The sequence below is a fragment of the Coregonus lavaretus genome (assembly GCF_964263955.1).
Source record: "Coregonus lavaretus genome assembly, chromosome: 13".
Lineage (NCBI taxonomy): Eukaryota > Metazoa > Chordata > Actinopteri > Salmoniformes > Salmonidae > Coregonus > Coregonus lavaretus.
In genome coordinates, this window is record NC_140000.1 from 34,533,022 (window position 1) to 34,550,955 (window position 17,934).

The 17,934-nt window shown below is 42.9% G+C and overlaps 1 protein-coding gene across 1 annotated transcript in view; it reads right to left on the reverse strand.

Moving 5' to 3' along the window:
• Positions 1-17,576, reverse strand: part of LOC311139400 (transcription factor HIVEP3-like) — a 108,972-nt gene extending 91,396 nt beyond the window's left edge. The window contains 1 exon segment of the mRNA XM_084174271.1: positions 17,355-17,576. The gene's annotated coding sequence lies outside the window, so the exon portion shown is untranslated.
• Positions 17,577-17,934: the final 358 nt, after the last annotated feature.

The following is a 17,934-nucleotide window of genomic DNA, read 5'->3' on the forward strand; positions in this document are numbered from 1 at the left end:
GCATGTCAATCTCTCCTGGCTCAAAGTGAAGGAGAGATTGACTTCATCACTACTTGTATTTGTGAGAGGTATTGACATGTTTGAACTACTGGTGCACAGCTCGGACACCCATGCATACTCCACAAGACATGCCACAAGAGGTCTCGTCACAGTCCCCAAGTCCAGAACAGACTATGGGGAGGTGCACAGTACTACATAGAGCCATTACTACCTGGAATTCCATTCCGCATCAAGTAACTGATGCATGCAGTAAAATTAGATTTAAAAACAACAGATAAAAATACACCTTATGGAACAGCGGGGACTGTGAAGCAACACAAACATAGGCACAAACACATGCATACACACACACACATGGATTTTGTATTGTAGATATGTGGTACATTTACATTTTAGTCATTTAGCAGACGCTCTTATCCAGAGCGACTTACAGTTAGTGCATACATAATTTTTTTATCGAACCCACAACCCTGGCGTTGCAAACGCCATGCTCTACCAACTGAGCTACATCCCCTGCCGGCCATTCCCTCCCCCCTGTAAATGTACCACATATCTACAATACAAAATCCATGTGTGTGTGTGTATGCATGTGTTTGTGCCTATGTTTGTGTTGCTTCACACGACGCTGGGCCAATTGTGCACGCCGCCCCATGGGTCTCCCGGTCGCGGCCGGCTACGACAGAGCCTGGATTCGAACCAGGATCTCTAGTGGCACAACTAGCACTGCGATGCAGTGCCTTAGACCACTGCGCCACTCGGGTAGTAGTGGAGTAGGGGCCTGAGGGCACACCATGTGTTGTGAAATCTGTAAATGTATTGTGTGAGCTCCTGAGTGGCGCAGTGGTCTAAGGCACTGCATCGCAGTGCTAACTGTGCCACTAGAGATCCTGGTTCGAATCCAGGCTCTGTCGCAGCCGGCCGCGACCGGGAGACTCATGGGCGGCGCACAATTGGCCCAGCGTCGTCTAGGGTAGGGGAGGGAATGGCCGGCAGGGATGTAGCTCAGTTGATAGAGCATGGCGTTTGCAACGCCAGGGTTGTGGGTTCGATTCCCACGGGGGGCCAGTATAAAAAAAAAAAATGTAATCACTAACTGTAAGTCGCTCTGGATAAGAGCGTCTGCTAAATGACTAAAATGTAAATGTAAATGTAATGTTTTTAAAATTGTATAACTTCCTTAATTTTGCTGGACCCCAGGAAGAGTAGCTGCTGCCTATTAGATCTCGTCTTTCTACATTTCTAACGGATATTTTAATCTCTGTCACATGAAACTGCTCGCATATGCAGTGCCCTTTTGACAATGGTGTTTTCCCGTTAATTACATAATGGAACGAACATTCGTGTGTAACCTACTACCTTCTGCGCATTGCTGAGCTTATAATGTGAAGAAATAATCATTTATAAAAAAATTAAGCTATACGTTCTGATCTGTTGCATCTGACTCATTGCTTCTAACGGAAATCCTGTCAGAGCCGCAGCTCCATACTACTTATAAATCATAGAGAACTGATACTATATACTCGATGTTGGGGAGGGATTGGCGTGGGGGTCTGTGGCTTTTGGCCATTTCTTTGGATTCCTCATGTCTAACTCATTGTTAGAAAGATGTTTGGTCCAAATCGGATGTTAGATACTATATTTATTGAATATTATATGAATCCTAGAAATTAAAATGGCCAATTAGGGTGCAATCAATTAGCTTATTTTCTCAGAGATCAAATTATATTTATACAAAATAATGTTGCAGGAATGCTAATCTTATCTGTTTCTAACAGAAAAAAATTCTGAACAATCTGAGATGGTGGGTGTCAAAATCCTCTTTCTTGTGCTTTTTGAGTTGGAACGACCCAGCATCTAAAATAACATGCTCTTTATGTGACCTTACCTGCCTTCATGCCAGGGCACAGCCAGCGGCCTAGGTACTATGCTGCTCGCATGGTCAAGGCATGCATGACCCAACATTGAATGAACAGTGGTGATGTTCTGGGGCTTGGGTTGAAGACCTCGGTTGGAGAAGGGGTGAATGGCTCTAAAAGAAGCTGAGCGGTATTAGCAACCTTCAGCCTTATATGTAGAGGTGTGTTGGTGACATGCAAATGCAGGGATTTTTCTGCCATTGTAATCCTTGGGCGTGAAAAATAAAGTATATTTTTTATAGATATTGTTTTAATTACTTTTCAGGATGGAAAAACACTTTCAGTGTAAACTTAAACCAGATATGAACTATGTAGAAAATATATTAGTGTCACGCCCTGACCTTTAAATGCATGTTGTTTCTCGTTGGTTTGGTCAGGGTGTGAATTTCTATGTATAGATTCTATGTTTTCTATATCTATGTTGGCCGGGTGTGGTTCCCAATCAGAGGCACTAGTCGATCGTTGTCTCTGATTGGGGATCATACTTAGGTAGCCATTTTGCCTACCTATGTTGTGGGATCCATTGTTTGTGTGTAGCCATTGTGAGCTTCACGTTACGTTGCTTTTGTCGTGTGTTAACTTAGTGAATAAACATGTATGCATTCCACGCTGCACCTTGGTCCAATCCTGTACTCAACGAACGTGACAATTAGACCTACAGTGCTATGAAAAAGTATTTGCCCCCTTTCTAATTTTCTCTACTTTTGCATATTTGTGATACTGAATGTTATCAGATCTTCAACCAAAACCTAATATTAGATAAAGGGAACAAAAGTGAACAAATAACACAACAATTATATATTTATTTCATTTATTTCATAAACAAAAGTTATGCAACACCCAATTCCCCTGTGTGAAAAAGTAATTGTCCCCTTACACTCAATAACTGGTTGTGCCACCTTTAGCTGCAATGACTCCAACCAATTGCTTCCTGTAGTTGTTGATCAGTCTCTCACGTCACTGTGGAGGAATTTTGGCACACTCTTCCATGCAGAACTGCTTTAACTCAGTGACGTGTGGGTTTTCAAGCATGAACTGCTCGTTTCAAGTCCTGCCACAACATCTCAATTGGGATTAGGTCTGGACTTTGACTAGGCCATTCCAAAACTTCAAATTTGTTGCTTTTTAGCAATTTTCATGTAGACTTGATTGTGTGTTTTGGATCATTGTCTTGCTGCATGACCCAGCTGCGCTTCAGCTTCAGCTCACAGACGGATGGTGTGACATTTTCCTGTAGAATTCTCTACAGAGCAGAATTCATGGTTCCTTCTATTAAGGCAAGTCGTCTAGGTCCTGAGGCAGCAAAGCATCCCCAAACCATCACACCACCATGCTTGACCTTTGGTATGATGTTCTTACTGTGGAATGCAGAGTTTGGTTTTCGCCAGGCATTACTGGAACCATGTTGTCCAAAAAGTTATACTTTTGAATCATCTGTCCATAGAACGTTCTTCCAGGAGTCTTGATGATCATCCAGGTGCTTTTTGGCAAACTTGAGTCAACTTTTTGGACGAGATGGGTCCCGTTATGCCTGGCGAAAACCAAACACTGCATTCCACAATAAGAACATTCAGTATCACAAATATGCAAAAGTAGAGAAAATTACAAAGGGGGCAAATACATTTTTTAAATTATATACAGTGCTATGAAAAAGTATTATCTTTGAGAACCAACAATCACCAAAATAAAAGCTAGACTGTCAGGGATAATTGAAAATTCTCAAAACAATTAATTTAGCAGTATTGATTTTGTTATTAGGTTTGAGCATAAGAAGTGCATAGAATTGCAGGAAATTAGCTTTAAAACTGCAACATTTTCTCTCAGCTCCATGGCAAAAATGTGTAGAATTGCAGGAAATTATACTGAACAAAAATATAAACGCAACATGCAACAATTTCAAAGATTTTACTGAGTTACAGTTCATATAAGGAAATCAGTCAATTGAAATAAATTAATTAGGCCCTAATCTGTGGATTTCACATGACTGGGAATACAGACATGCATCCGTTGGTCACAGATACCTTAACAAAAGGTAGGGGCGTGGATCTGAAAACCAGTCAGTATCTGGTGTGACCACCATTTGCCTCAAGCAGCGCGACATCTCCTTCGCATAGAGTTCATCAGGCTGTTGACTGTGGCCTGTGGAATGTTGTCCCACTCCTCGTCAATGGCTGTGCAAAGTTGCTGGATATTGGCGGGAACTGGAACACGCTGTCGTACACGTCGATCCAGAGCATCCCAAACATGCTCAATGGGTGACAAGTCTGGTGAGTATGCAGGCCTTGGAAGAACTGGGACATTTTCAGCTTCCAGGAATTGTGTACAGATCCTTGCAACATGGGGCCATGCATTATCATTCTGAAACATGAGGATCTCGTCACAGTAACTCTGTGCATTCAAATTGCAATTGATAAAATGCATTTATTTTGTTTAACCCTTATTTTACCAGTTAAGTTAACTGAGAACACATTCTCATTTACAGCAACGACCTGGGGAATAGTTACAGGGGAGAGGAAGGGGGATGAATGAGCCAATTGGAAGCTGGGGATGATTAGGTGGCCAGATTGGGAATTTAGCCAGAACACTGGGGTTAACACCCCTACTCTTACGGTAAGTGCCATAGGATCTTTAGTGACCACAGAGAGTCAGGTCACCCGTTTAACGTCGCATCCGAAAGACGGCACCTTGCACAGGGCAATGTCCCTAGTCACAGCCCTGGGGCATTGGGATACCTTTTTTTTTAGACCAAATGAAAGAGTGCCTCCTACTGGCACTCCAACACCACTTCCAGCAGCATCTGGGTCTCCCATCCAGGGACCGACCAGGACCAACCCTGCTTAGCTTCAGAGGCAAACCAGAAGTGGGATGCAGGGTGGTATGCTGCTGGCAATTGTGTTCGTTGTCCGTAGCTTATGCCTGCCCATACCGTAACCCCACCACCACCATGGGGCACTCTGTTCACAACGTTGACATCAGCAAACCACTCGCCCACACGACGCCATACACGCTGTCTGTCATCTACCCGGTAGAGTTGAAACCGGGATTAATCCGTGAAGAGCACACTTCTCCAGCGTGCTAGGGGCCATCGAAGGTTAACATTTGACCACTGAAGTGAGTTACGACGCCGAACTGCAGTCAGGTCAAGACCCTGGTGAGGACGATGAGCACGCAGATGAGCTTCCCTGAGACGGTTTCTGACTGTTTGTGCAGAAATTCTTTGGTTGTGCAAACCCACAGTTTCATCAGCTGTCTGGGTGGCTGGTCTCAGACGATCCCACAGGTGAAGAAGCTGGATGTGGAGGTCCTGGGCTTGTGTGATTACATGTGGTCTGCGGTTGTGAGGCCGGTTGGACGTACTGCCAAATTCTCTAAAACGACATTGGAGGCGGCTTATAGTAGAGAAATTAACATTTCATTATCTGGCAACAGCTCTGGTGGACACAGTCAGTATGCTAATTGCACTCTCCCTCAAAACATATGAGGCATTGTGTTGTGACAAAACTGCACATTTTATTGTCCCCAGCACAAGGTGACCTGTGTAAGTATAAGGCTGTTTTATCAGCTTCTTGATATGCCACACCTGTCAGGTGGATGGATTATCTTGGCAAAGGAGAAATGCTCACTAACAGTGATGTAAACAAACTTGTGCACAAAACTTGAGAGAAATATGTTTTTTGTGCGTATGGAAAATATCTGGGATCTTTTATTTCAACTCATGAAACATGAGACCAACACTTTACATGTTGCGTTTATATTTTTGTTCAGTGTAGCTTTAAATGGATACTTCGTGATTTTGGCAATGAGTCAGATGAACTCGTATGTCTCTGTGTCCAGTATGAAGCTAGCGTTAGCGCAATGACTGGAAGTCTATGGGTATCTGTTGGCAGAGACATAAGGTATCCACAAGTTCATCTGACTCTTGGGAAGTAGATAAAAGGGCCTCATTGCCAATATCCCGAAGTATCACTTTAAAACTGAAAATAATTCTCTCAGCTCCATGGAGAAAATTGTAGCATTGCAGGAAATTGGCTTAAATGCAAACATTTCTCTACAACGGCAAGATGAGGGTGTAAGATAAATGTAGCCGTGACGATTGGCCGACCGCGCCCATTGCCACGCCCACCACCGACCCTACAAATGTGTGGGTGGGTTGCACCAACATGGATTAACTCTTAAACTGTTAAATCAAGGTTTATCTATCAATCATTTTGTACCAAACTATAAACCTAGTTTTAAATTAATCATAGATCAATGTAATCCTTCTTCTTGTTTTAAAATCAAATGCAAATTGAGTTCAGAGATTAAATCTAAAACTGCCACTGGAGGAGGATCAAAGGGTCAGTGCAGTTAAATGTGATTGAGTTCCAACGGTCCCCCCAGCATGAGTTTTTATATGCGCGTGCTGTCAGAATGCACTCACGGTTCCAAAATGTGATTGTTACGCAACAGGACAGTTTCCTTCTTAATGCGTTTGATCCAATCAGTTGACCCAACACACCTCCAGGCTGTGTTAGGGCTATTTTACCAAGAAGGAGAGTGATGGATTGCTGCATCAAATGACCTGGCCTCCACAATCCCCCGACCTCAACCCAATTGAGATGGTTTGGGATGAGTCAGACGGCAGAGTTAAGGAAAAGCAGCCAACAAGTGTTAAGCATATGTGGGAACTCCTTCAAGACTGTTGGAAAAGCATTCCAGGTGAAGCTGGTTGAGAGAATGCCAAGAGTGTGCAAAGCTGTCATCAAGGCAAAGGGTGGCTATTTGAAGAATCTCACATTTAAAATATATTTTGATTTGTTTAACACTTTTTTGGTTAGTACATGATTCCATGTGTTATTTCATAGTTTTGATGTCTTCACTAGTATTCTACAATGTAGAAAATAGTAAAAAATTAAGAAAAACCCTTGAATGAAAGGGTGTGTCCAAACGTTTGACTGGTACTGTATGTAAATACTTTTTTGAAGGTTGTACTGATTATGATGAGCTAATGCTAAGCTAACGATCTGGACTTAATGGCAATGTACTCTTATAATCTCCACCCAGCACAGCCAGAAAAGGACTGGCCACCCCTCAGAGCCTGTTTCCTCTCTAGGTTTCTTCCTAGGTTCCTGCCTACCTAAGGAGGTTTTTCTAGCCACCGTGCTTCTACATCTGCATTGCTTGCTGTTTGGCATTTTAGGCATAGTTTCTGTATAAGTACAATCTGCTGATGTAAAAAGGGCTTTAAAAATACATTTGTTTGTTGACGTCATACAATGAATTCTGGTTGTCACATAAACGTTGGTCAGACCAAAGATGTTATAACAAAACGAGGTGAAGGAATTGTTCATTCATCTTTCGAGTAAACTTCCGGAAGTGAATGAAATAAGTGAATGACGGTAGACGACACACCCCCTTCAACATGCATACTGCAAACAGACCCATCTCATCTTGTAACCGCTTATCTTTGGTTGATGCAGAAAAACAAACATGGTGGTGCGCACAAACTACCCATTGTCAGATTACTTTTGATCTTTAGAAAGTGTTATTCAATTATTTTGATCACTGGTGAGCTCACCCGTGATGTGATGAATTGTAAATAGTAATTGCTATTAGCTAATTAATATTATGGTTTCTGTCAAACGAGAGTTAGCTAAAATATGACCGATTGTGTTAGGTCAATCTTTCCTCAGTTAGTGCTAGGACTAATGTAGCCTACATTTTCCGGTTTGGATGAGAATTGTGTTACGCTGTCGTTACTTCTGTGAATGTCTGAACATTGCATCCAAAAATAAACTGCTCACATTGAGGACATAACATTGTAAAGACTGTGTTTGTTCAAAATGTTTCTGGATAACACATCTGGATTCCACTGGAAGCCTTTCCAGGGATTCAAAGGGCTTTTTCAGAGTGTGCGTGTGTTGCGGCCTCTGTTTTCATATACAGAGGCAAGGCTTTGGGGGCTTTTTTTGGAGCGTCTCCTGTCAGCAGGATTCACTCGGCAGATCCCCAGCGCGTCTGGAGGATTTTCCCCCAAAGTCCTCCTCCGCTCTTCCCCTCCTACCTCCTCCCCCTCCATGAAACAGAAATCCCCACCAGAGCAAGGCACACAGGGCTCCAGCACTGGCAACCACCTAGATGGCTTCCACACAACACAAAGGAACACAGAGACAGCCTTGCTCACAGCACTGCTACACTCACAGGGGAGACAGGTTACAGACGAGTGGAAAGCTTGATAGGGAAATAGAGAGATCTGGAGAGATACTGAGGAGGTGTAGCCTAGTCTGTGTGGCTCCTGCATGTTTTGGTCATTTTTCCTTTTTTCTCTGGTATACACACACACAGGCACAGACAGACACACAGACAGACCTCCCTCACTTAACCACTGAGGTGTGACCAGGCTGAGCCTAAAGAGGACATGCAGATACTACACATGGACAGAAAAGCAGGGGAGAAGGGTAGAGGGAGAGTGTGGCAAAGACAAAAGACAGCAGGGAGCAAGAGAAAAGAGAAAGCGAGAACACATTTGAGAAGAACAGATTTGGGAGGTAAAGTACAAGAAAGCTGACATATTTTGTCCAAGTTTTGGCTTCAAAACAAGCTTTTTTTACTTGGAAAAAATATTAATCACAAAAAATAGCTTTACTTGATTTTCAGCCATTATCTTCACTGAACAGTGTGTCACTCGTCAGGAAGTTAAATGGTACAATTAAGATGAACAATTAAGTCTTGTTAAAGGTTCAGCTCTGGAAAGTTGTGAAAACAGGGCGTACCCTCCAACACACCCAGCTGAGGGCCCGTGTATCCTGGGACCTATAAAACCTCCAAATATCTCTCTCTCTCTCTGTGTGTGTCTGTGTGCCCCACCACTGAAATGCAATGCCTTGCCTGCAAGACCAATCGATAAATATGCAAGTCATGCATCTGGCCTGATCTCTCAATGCAACACAGAGAGAGAGCCTCCCTCTCTACAGTCTTTATTGCAGGATCAACACACAAGTCCACACAGCACTATCTAGCCATGGTCATTTGGACCCTGCATCCACTAAACACATTAAGGCTACTGGATTTCATTAACAATTTTAATGTGTGAAGGTTACAGGTAAGCCTCCATTTCAATGGTATCCCACATCAATGAGATAAAAGAGACTAGTCACCAGCTCTGGACAGTGGACACCGCATGGGCAGTAGCTTTCTTATCCATTCCTAAAACAAGACACCCCTCCAAAACACTGTTCTTACCAATAATAGCCTGCCACCACAGACATACTGTACTTGTGGTGTATGACACTGCAGTCACACTGCCACTGTTGCACAAGATACTAAACACGCGCACACACACGCACAGTGTGGTTCTCTACATTCCCTCTCCCAAAAGGAGCGTATAACATGAGGGATCATCACGGCCAACTTCAGTTTACACATATAAAGATATAGACCAGGCAGAAGTAGTACAGACAATATTTTCCACACACACTAAACCTCAATAGGAGAGCTGTTACCTAAAGGCCTTGTGTGTTTACAGGCATTTGGGTACTATTAAAGACCATTTCATGTAGGGAGCTATTTGACAACTGCACCATGCAAAATCCCTCATACAGTGAGGGAAAAAAGTATTTGATCCGCTGCCGATTTTGTACGTTTGCCCACTGACAAAGAAATGATCAGTCTATAATTTTAATGGTAGGTTTATTTGAACAGTGAGAGACAGAATAACATCAACAAAATATCCAGAAAAACGCATGTCAAAAATGTTATACATTGATTTGCATTTTAATGAGGGAAATAAGTATTTTACCCCCTCTCAATCAGAAAGATTTCTAGCTCCCAGGTGTCTTTTATACAGGTAACGAGATGAGATTAGGAGCACACTCTTAAAGGGAGTGCTCCTAATCTCAGCTTGTTACCTGTATAAAAGACACCTGTCTACAGAAGCAATCAATCAATCAGATTCCAAACTCTCCACCATGGCCAAGACCAAAGAGCTCTCCAAGGATGTCAGGGACAAGATTGTAGACCTACACAAGGCTGGAATGGGCTACAAGACCATCGCCAAGCAGCTTGGTGAGAAGGTGACAACAGTTGGTGCGATTATTCGCAAATGGAAGAAACACAAAATAACTGTCAATCTCCCTCGGCCTGGAGCTCCATGCAAGATCTCACCTCGTGGAGTTGCAATGATCATGAGAACGGTGAGGAATCAGCCCAGAACTACACGGGAGGATCTTGTCAATGATCTCAAGGCAGCTGGGACCATAGTCACCAAGAAAACAATTGGTAACACACTACGCTGTGAAGGACTGAAATCCTGCAGCGCCCGCAAGGTCCCCCTGCTCAAGAAATCACATATACAGGGCCGTCTGAAGTTTGCCAATGAACATCTGAATGATTCAGAGGAGAACTGGGTGAAAGTGTTGTGGTCAGATGAGACCAAAATCGAGCTCTTTGGCATCAACTCAACTCGTCATGTTTGGAGGAAGAGGAATGCTGCCTATGACCCCAAGAACACCATCCCCACCGTCAAAGAAGAAGCACATTAAGGTCCTGGAGTGGCCTAGCCAGTCTCCAGACCTTAATCCCATAGAAAATCTGTGGAGGGAGCTGAAGGTTCGAGTTGCCAAACGTCAGCCTCTAAACCTTAATGACTTGGAGAAGATCTGCAAAGAGGAGTGGAAGAAAATCCCTCCTGAGATGTGTGCAAACCTGGTGGCCAACTACAAGAAACGTCTGACCTCTGATTGCCAACAAGGGTTTTGCCACCAAGTACTAAGTCATGTTTTGCAGAGGGGTCAAATACTTATTTCCCTCATTAAAATGCAAATCAATTTATAACATTTTTGACATGCGTTTTTCTGGATTCTTTTTTTGTTATTCTGTCTCTCACTGTTCAAATAAACCTACCATTAAAATTATAGACTGATCATGTCTTTGTCAGTGGGCAAACGTACAAAATCAACAGGGGATCAAATACTTTTTCCCTCACTGTATGAGCCCATGTTCTGTTGGTAAATATGAGCACATGTAATGATTAAATACTGTGGGAGTAAGGAGTGTTACAGTAACAACATCCTCCCTATCTACTCTTATTGCAGAACCTGCCCTGTGTGTGTGTCTATTGCGTAATCACCATTGGCATTGGAGCCAACCACAGTAACATATCAGTTGAGTCTGCTACCGAAGACTCTTTCATTGAGGTAGCCAACTCACTGGCCTGGGTCTGTGCCAGGGACATACAGTACATTCGGAAAGTATTCAGACCACTTCCCTTTTTCCACATTTTGTTACGTTACAGCCTTATTCTAAAATTGATTAAATAAACATTTTTCCTCATCAATTTACACACAATCTACACACAAAATGTTTTTAGACATTTTTGGCCCGCGGCTGAATCTAGTTGATGATCCCTGGCCTACATAGTAAGGATGCATTTACAATGAATTAATGACCTTACTGAAATAATCAGGCTAGTGGGCCAGCTGGCTTCCTGACCAGTGCTCCCCCCCAAAAATGTGTCCAGGGCCTTGTTCCTGGCTCCCTCTTCCCTGAGGGACATAGTTGTTGTATTATTCCCTTGTGTTTCAGAGAACAGGATTAATGACCAGTGGCGGGGACATTAAAAGGTTGTGTGCGCCTATTTACTTCTGTCCCTAGGACCAGTCTCTTTTGATTAAACACCCTGTGTGTGTGAATGTGTGTGTGTTTGTGCTTTCAATGACCACTGGCAGGCCAAAGCAAGGGAAATGAATAACTACAATAGCAGCCACAGAGTCATGGTCACAGTTATCCAGACACAAACATAAACACAAGCTACACAGTAAGAAATAAGTCTCACTGTTGCCGCTTGCTACAGACCCCCCTCAGCCCCGAGCAGTACCCTGGACACCATATGTGAACTGATTGCCCCCCATCTATCCTCAGAGTTCGTACTGCTTGGTGACCTAAACTGGTATATGCTTAACACCCCGGCCAACCTACAATCTAAACTAGATGCCCTCAATCTCACACAAATTATCAACGAACCTACCAGGTACAACCCTAAATCTGTAAACATGGGCACCCTCATAGATATCATCCTGACAAATTTACCCTCTAAATACACCTCCGCTGTCTTCAACCAGGATCTCAGCGATCACTGCCTTATTGCCTTTGTCCGTAATGGGTCCGCAGTCAAACGACCACCCCTCATCACTGTCAAACGCACCCTAAAACACTTTAGCGAGCAGGCCTTTCTAATTGACCTGATCTGGGTATCCTGGATGGATATTGACCTCATTCCGTCAGTAGAGGATGCCTGGTTGTTCTTTAAAAGTGCTTTCCACTCAATCTTAAATAAGCATGCCCCATTCAAAAAATGCAGAACTAAGAACAGATATAGCCCCTGGTTCTCCTCAGACTTGACTGCCCTTGACCAGCACAAAAAAATCCTGTGGCGTACTGCATTAGCGTCGAACAACCCCCGCGATATGCAACTTTTCAGGGAAGTCAGGCTTCTGATGTTAACGTGCAGAAAACCAAGGCCTTTACGGTTACAGAAGTCAACAAATGATAACTCCTGGGGAGTAGGAGTGATACTGGGGGCTGCAGGGCCTGGGTTAGCCTCTACATCACCAGAGGAACAGAGGAGGAGTAGAATAAGGATACGGCTAAAGGCTTTAAGAACTGGTCTTCTAGTGCGTTGGGTACAGAGAATAAAGGGGGCAGATTTCCGGGCGTTGTAGAATAGATTCAGGGCATTATGTACAGACAAGGATATGGAAGGATATGAGTACAGTGGAGGTAAACCTAAGCGTTGGGTAACAATGAAAGAGATAGCATCACTGGAGGCACCGATTGAGCCGGTCTCGGCGTGTATGGGGGGTAAAACAAAGGAGCTATTTGAGGCAGTTTGAGAATGACTTTGGGTTCTATATTGAAATTGTATAATAAGAACTAATTGGAACAGCAATAGGCAAGGCATACTGACATGGGAGAGAGGCATAAAGCAATCACAGGTGTTATTAGAGAGAGCTAAGACAACAACTGGTAATGGCGATGAAAGTTTGGGCTGAGGCTAAACAGATAAACAGGACAGGGTACCGTGTAAAATAACAGTCCACCAGGCATCAGCTGTGCAGCTGAGTGATCATAAGGTCCAGTGAACAGCAATATATGAGTCCGAGAGCAGTTTGAATTGGTGCTACAGCACAGCGAGCAGGAAGCACGCCTGTTGTTTGCGTGTGCTAGCGGGCCGGGACTAGCAGATGGATCTTCGCGGTCGTCGCAACGGGAAGCCTGTTGAAACCACAGACGATTACGTCGGCAGACCAGTCGTGATGGATCGGCGGGGCTCCGTGTAGACTGTAGGAGGTCCCGTCCGGTTGACAGAGAGGTAGATAGCCGGGAGATGTGCCTGACTTGAGGCTAGCTCAAGGCTGATTAGCCAACAACAACATCCATTTGGTTGCAGCTAGCTAGATGCGATGATCCGGTGTTAAAGGTCCAGTGATTTAGTGATTCCGGCAGAAAATCCGATATGTTCTGGGTCGATAACGCGCTGTGCAGACAGTGCAGACTGGCCGATAATAGTCCAGGCTAGAGTTGGCTGGTAGATAGTGCAGGCCACGGACAATGGTGAAAAACCGCTAACGGTGGATAATAGCAAGTAGCTAGTTAGCTGGCTACTCCCGTCCGGTAGACAAAGAGGTAGATAGCCGGGATATGGGCCTGGCTCAAGGCTAACTGGTGCTTGCTTCGGGGGCAGTGGTGATTAGCCTACAGCAACATCCATTAGGTTGCGGCTAGCTAGTTGCGATCTGGTGTTAGGCTCCAGTGATTCAGTTATTCCGGCAGAAAATCCGATGTTCTGGGTGAAAACCGCTAATGGTGGCTAATAGCAAGTAGCTAGTTAGCTGGCTAGCTAGTTTCAATTGGAGATTCTAGATAAAGGTGAGTAAATAATAGAATCCGTTCCACATTGAGTGAGGCGGGTTGCAGGAAAGTATATTTAGTAAAAGGATGAAAAGTGTGATAGGGAAATATGTACGAAAAATACAAAAAACAGGCTATTTACACGGACACACAACAAAGAACACGACCGCACTACTACGCCATCTTGGACATTCCCAGATATCCAACATGTGGTTTGGCCTGATGCCAGATCACCAAATATTTCCAGTTGCACTACAGAAGGCTCACATGTCCAACATCAACACATGTCAAACAATGAGTGTCTTCTTGAATGTTGCATCATGGTGGTTGCAGTCAATTACTATATAGTTTATCCTACGTATTCTTCAGATATACATATTCTATCCTACTGCTGATAGCTACTGCTGCTAGCTAGTATTGGGAGCACTGCATTGTGAAAAGCAATTACTTCATCTGAGCGCGACGTATGTTGTTGAACGCTAAACGAGAGACCTCGGTATTTGTTTATGTAAAGGTGTTTCCTTGTAAAGTTTGATTTTATATACTTTTTGATTTTGGATCCCGCGGCACAGTTGGGCTCAGTTGCTGTGAACGCTTCTACAGTGCATTTGGAAAGTATTCAGACCCCTTGACTTTTTCACCATTTTGTTATGTTACAGCCTTATTCTAAAATTGATTAAATTAATTTTCCTTCATCAATCTACACACAATACCCCTTAATGACAAAGCCAAAACAGGTTTTTAGATTTTTTTGCAAATCTATTAAAAATAAAAAACAGAAATACCTTATTTAAATAAGTATTCAGACCCTTTGCTATGAGCCTCGAAATTGAGCTCATGTGCATCCTGTTTCCATTGATCATCCTTGAGATGTTTCTATAACTTGATTGGAGTCCACCTGTGGTAAATTCAATTGATTGGACATGGTTTGGAAAGGTACACACCTGTCTATATAAGGTCCCACAATTGACAGTGCATGTCAGAGAAAGAAATCAAGCCATGAGGTTGAAGGAATTGTCCGTAGAGCTCTGAGACAGGATTGTGTCGAGGCACAGATCTGGGGAAGGGTACCAAAAAATGTCTGCAGCATTGAAGGTCCCCAAGAACACAATGGCCTCAATCATTCTTAAAATGGAAGAAGTTTGAAACCACCAAGACTCTTCCTAGAGCTGGCCGCCCGGCCAAACTGAGCAATCGGGGGAGAAGGGCCTTGAAGCAACATCTCAAGACATCAGTCAGGAAGTTAAAGCTTGGTCGCAAATGGTTCTTCCAAATGGACAATGACCCCAAGCATACTACCAAAGTTGTGGCAAAATGGCTTAAGGACAACAAAGTCAAGGTATTGGAGTGGCCATCACGAAGCCCTGACCTCAATCCTATAGAAAATGTGTGGGCAGAACTGAAAAAGCGTGTGCGAGCAAGGAGGCCTAAAAACCTGACTCTGACCAGCTCTGTCAGGCGGAATGGGCCAAAATTCACCCAACTTATTGTGGGAAGCTTGTGGAAGGCTCCTCGAAACATTTGACCCAAGTTAAACACTTTAAAGGCAATGCTACCAAATACTAACTGAGTGTATGTAAACTTCTGACCCACTGGGAATGTGATGAAAGAAATAAAAGCTGAAATAAATCACTCTCTCTACTATTATTCTGACATTTCACATTCTTAAAATAAAGTGGTGATCGTAACTGACCTAAAACAGGGAATTTTTACTAGGATTAAATGTCAGGAATTGTGAAAAACAGAGTTTAAATGTATTTGGCTAAGGTGTATGTAAACATCCGACTTCAACTGTATGAGATTATTAGGAATATGAACAGTGAAAATTCTAAACTTCCAAAAGAGTAAGCTACTTCTCTCTGAATGAAGGACAGTATAAACAATGTAAGAAATGTATGTAGATTTTAAAATTACCCACACTAATGAGTAATGACCCATTAATATATGGGGTAATAGAAAATATAAAGGAAAAAAGGGATAGTTGCAAAGCAAACGCTTCAGCATTTCATTCAAAACATATTTTTATATCATGGGCATATCATGTAGGCCTACAGTATTGTCTAAACGTTTGTCCCAAAATGCCCTTGATGGCAGTACCTTTTAACGTGCGTAAAAAGTAACCATGACCGCATCGCGTCAAACGCGGACAATAACAACAAATATATTGACCATGTCCTATGACTAATGCACAGAAAATGTCATATCACCAGTATAAGAAGGAGATCTAATACGATCAGCATTATTGTAATGTGTGTTTTCAGACAGGCGACCCACTACAGTATCGACTCAAGCTTTCCCAACAAAGCAGCCCATCACTAGGCTATGCGTAATTTCATTCTGGGCAGTGGCGCTCTCCAGAATTCATCATCAACAGATGACTGGCATATAGGTAAGCCAAAACTGGATGAATGCATGCTTTGCTATCACATTGCAAGATGTTATTTCTAGAAATCGCATCTTGGCAGATGTAGGCCTATGCAGACTATTCTAGGCTATTATTCACTGTATAACATGATCAACTCCAATGATCAAGACTATGTTGAGCAAGTTAGCACATTAATTCATATAAATGGACAGACTTTACGTTGGTGAATAAAGGCAGGTAGGCCTAACGATTTTTGCCATCCTTCTTTTTCCCCATTGCACAAGAATGTAGCCAAGAAAAAAAAACGTGTGCATGGCTGGAGTTTAAGCACACAATTATTTTATGCACACAATTTATACTAGAAATGCACGATATTAGGCTATATTACCAAAAAAAAAATTATATACCCTAATATTGCCTAAAAATGTCAAATATATAGCATATTCTTATTTTAGCCTGTCAAAATACAACACATTCAAAATTCCTATCTATAATAGCATAGCATATTCAGAATTTGACGGAAGACAGTACAGTATGAAGATAGGCAGAAACTGCTTCTCCAATAGAAATCCCCGATCATCGGGTCTAACGGTCGTCTCGCGCCGAAATGCGCATGTGCATGCCTTAAACTAAAGGCCCTCCTTCAAAATTAAGTTGTTTCTGAATTAAATGAAAACGTGCCCATTTGTCACCTTCAAGAGGTTGGAGTGTTCAACTACTTAAGACATTGGCTCGAATCAAGGCTGTGCCTTTAGATTTCGAGAAAATTAACAACTAAGGAAGAATTACTGTAATTGACTCCTCAAACCTGGACCTGGTCTTTTTCGCAAGCGTTCCCGAAAGTCTTGCGATGTTGTGCATCTGGGTTTAGAAACTCTGTGATTTGACAGTCAGGAAGTGCAATTCAATTCACGGCATGTACTACAATTCCAATACCGTTACAGTAGCAATGTAATACTGTCTACTTTACACTGAGATTAGGCAACTTGAATGTTGAGCAGCCCAAATATTGGAAAAATAAACAGAGTGAGTGCCAAAGTCCTCAACTTCACAGCATTAGCCTACAACTGCCATATTTCTTCATATTTCCTAGAGCTTGGACATAATGCCATCATATTCTTCACTAACTCGGTCGTTCGAACGACTAAAATACATAACGTGAAGTTACACGGTTTAGCACTACTTACCAGCGTGCTACGGTGTGGGTGCTGCAGCCATTTATCCCGTAGCGAAAGGGCCAGAAGTCCGCATTTCCTCGGCTGTGTCGCGGTGTGTGTAGGGCAGATCTTGCAGCGCTGCTTGAAGGCAAGCTGAAACAAACTGGGGGGCTTTCCCTATGCCTTGTCAAACTGGAACTACGAAGCCACATTCAGCTAATTACCACAACAAAAACACCATCTCGCGCTACACAAAAACTCCGCGCCGCCGCACGAGACCGAAAGAGGATCCCGCCCCCTTTCCTCGTCTCCCATTGGCCTGGCTTGCTAGTACATTTTAATTAGATGGGACTTGTGAAGCAAAAGTCCGAACTTCATACTTCTTCTTCATACTTCTTATTAATAGGGCTTGCAAAGCAAGAGTCCCCACTTTAAATTTTCATCATACTTCTTATTATTACTATTTGAACTACTCCTCTTACACCGTTTAAAGATGCACTGTGCAGAAATCGCTCCACCATTTCTTGGTTGCAAAAAATCTAATAGTTCACCTAATTTCAGTTTATGTGACAAAACAAGCAAGTATAGTGTAGATAATCATTGTACCATC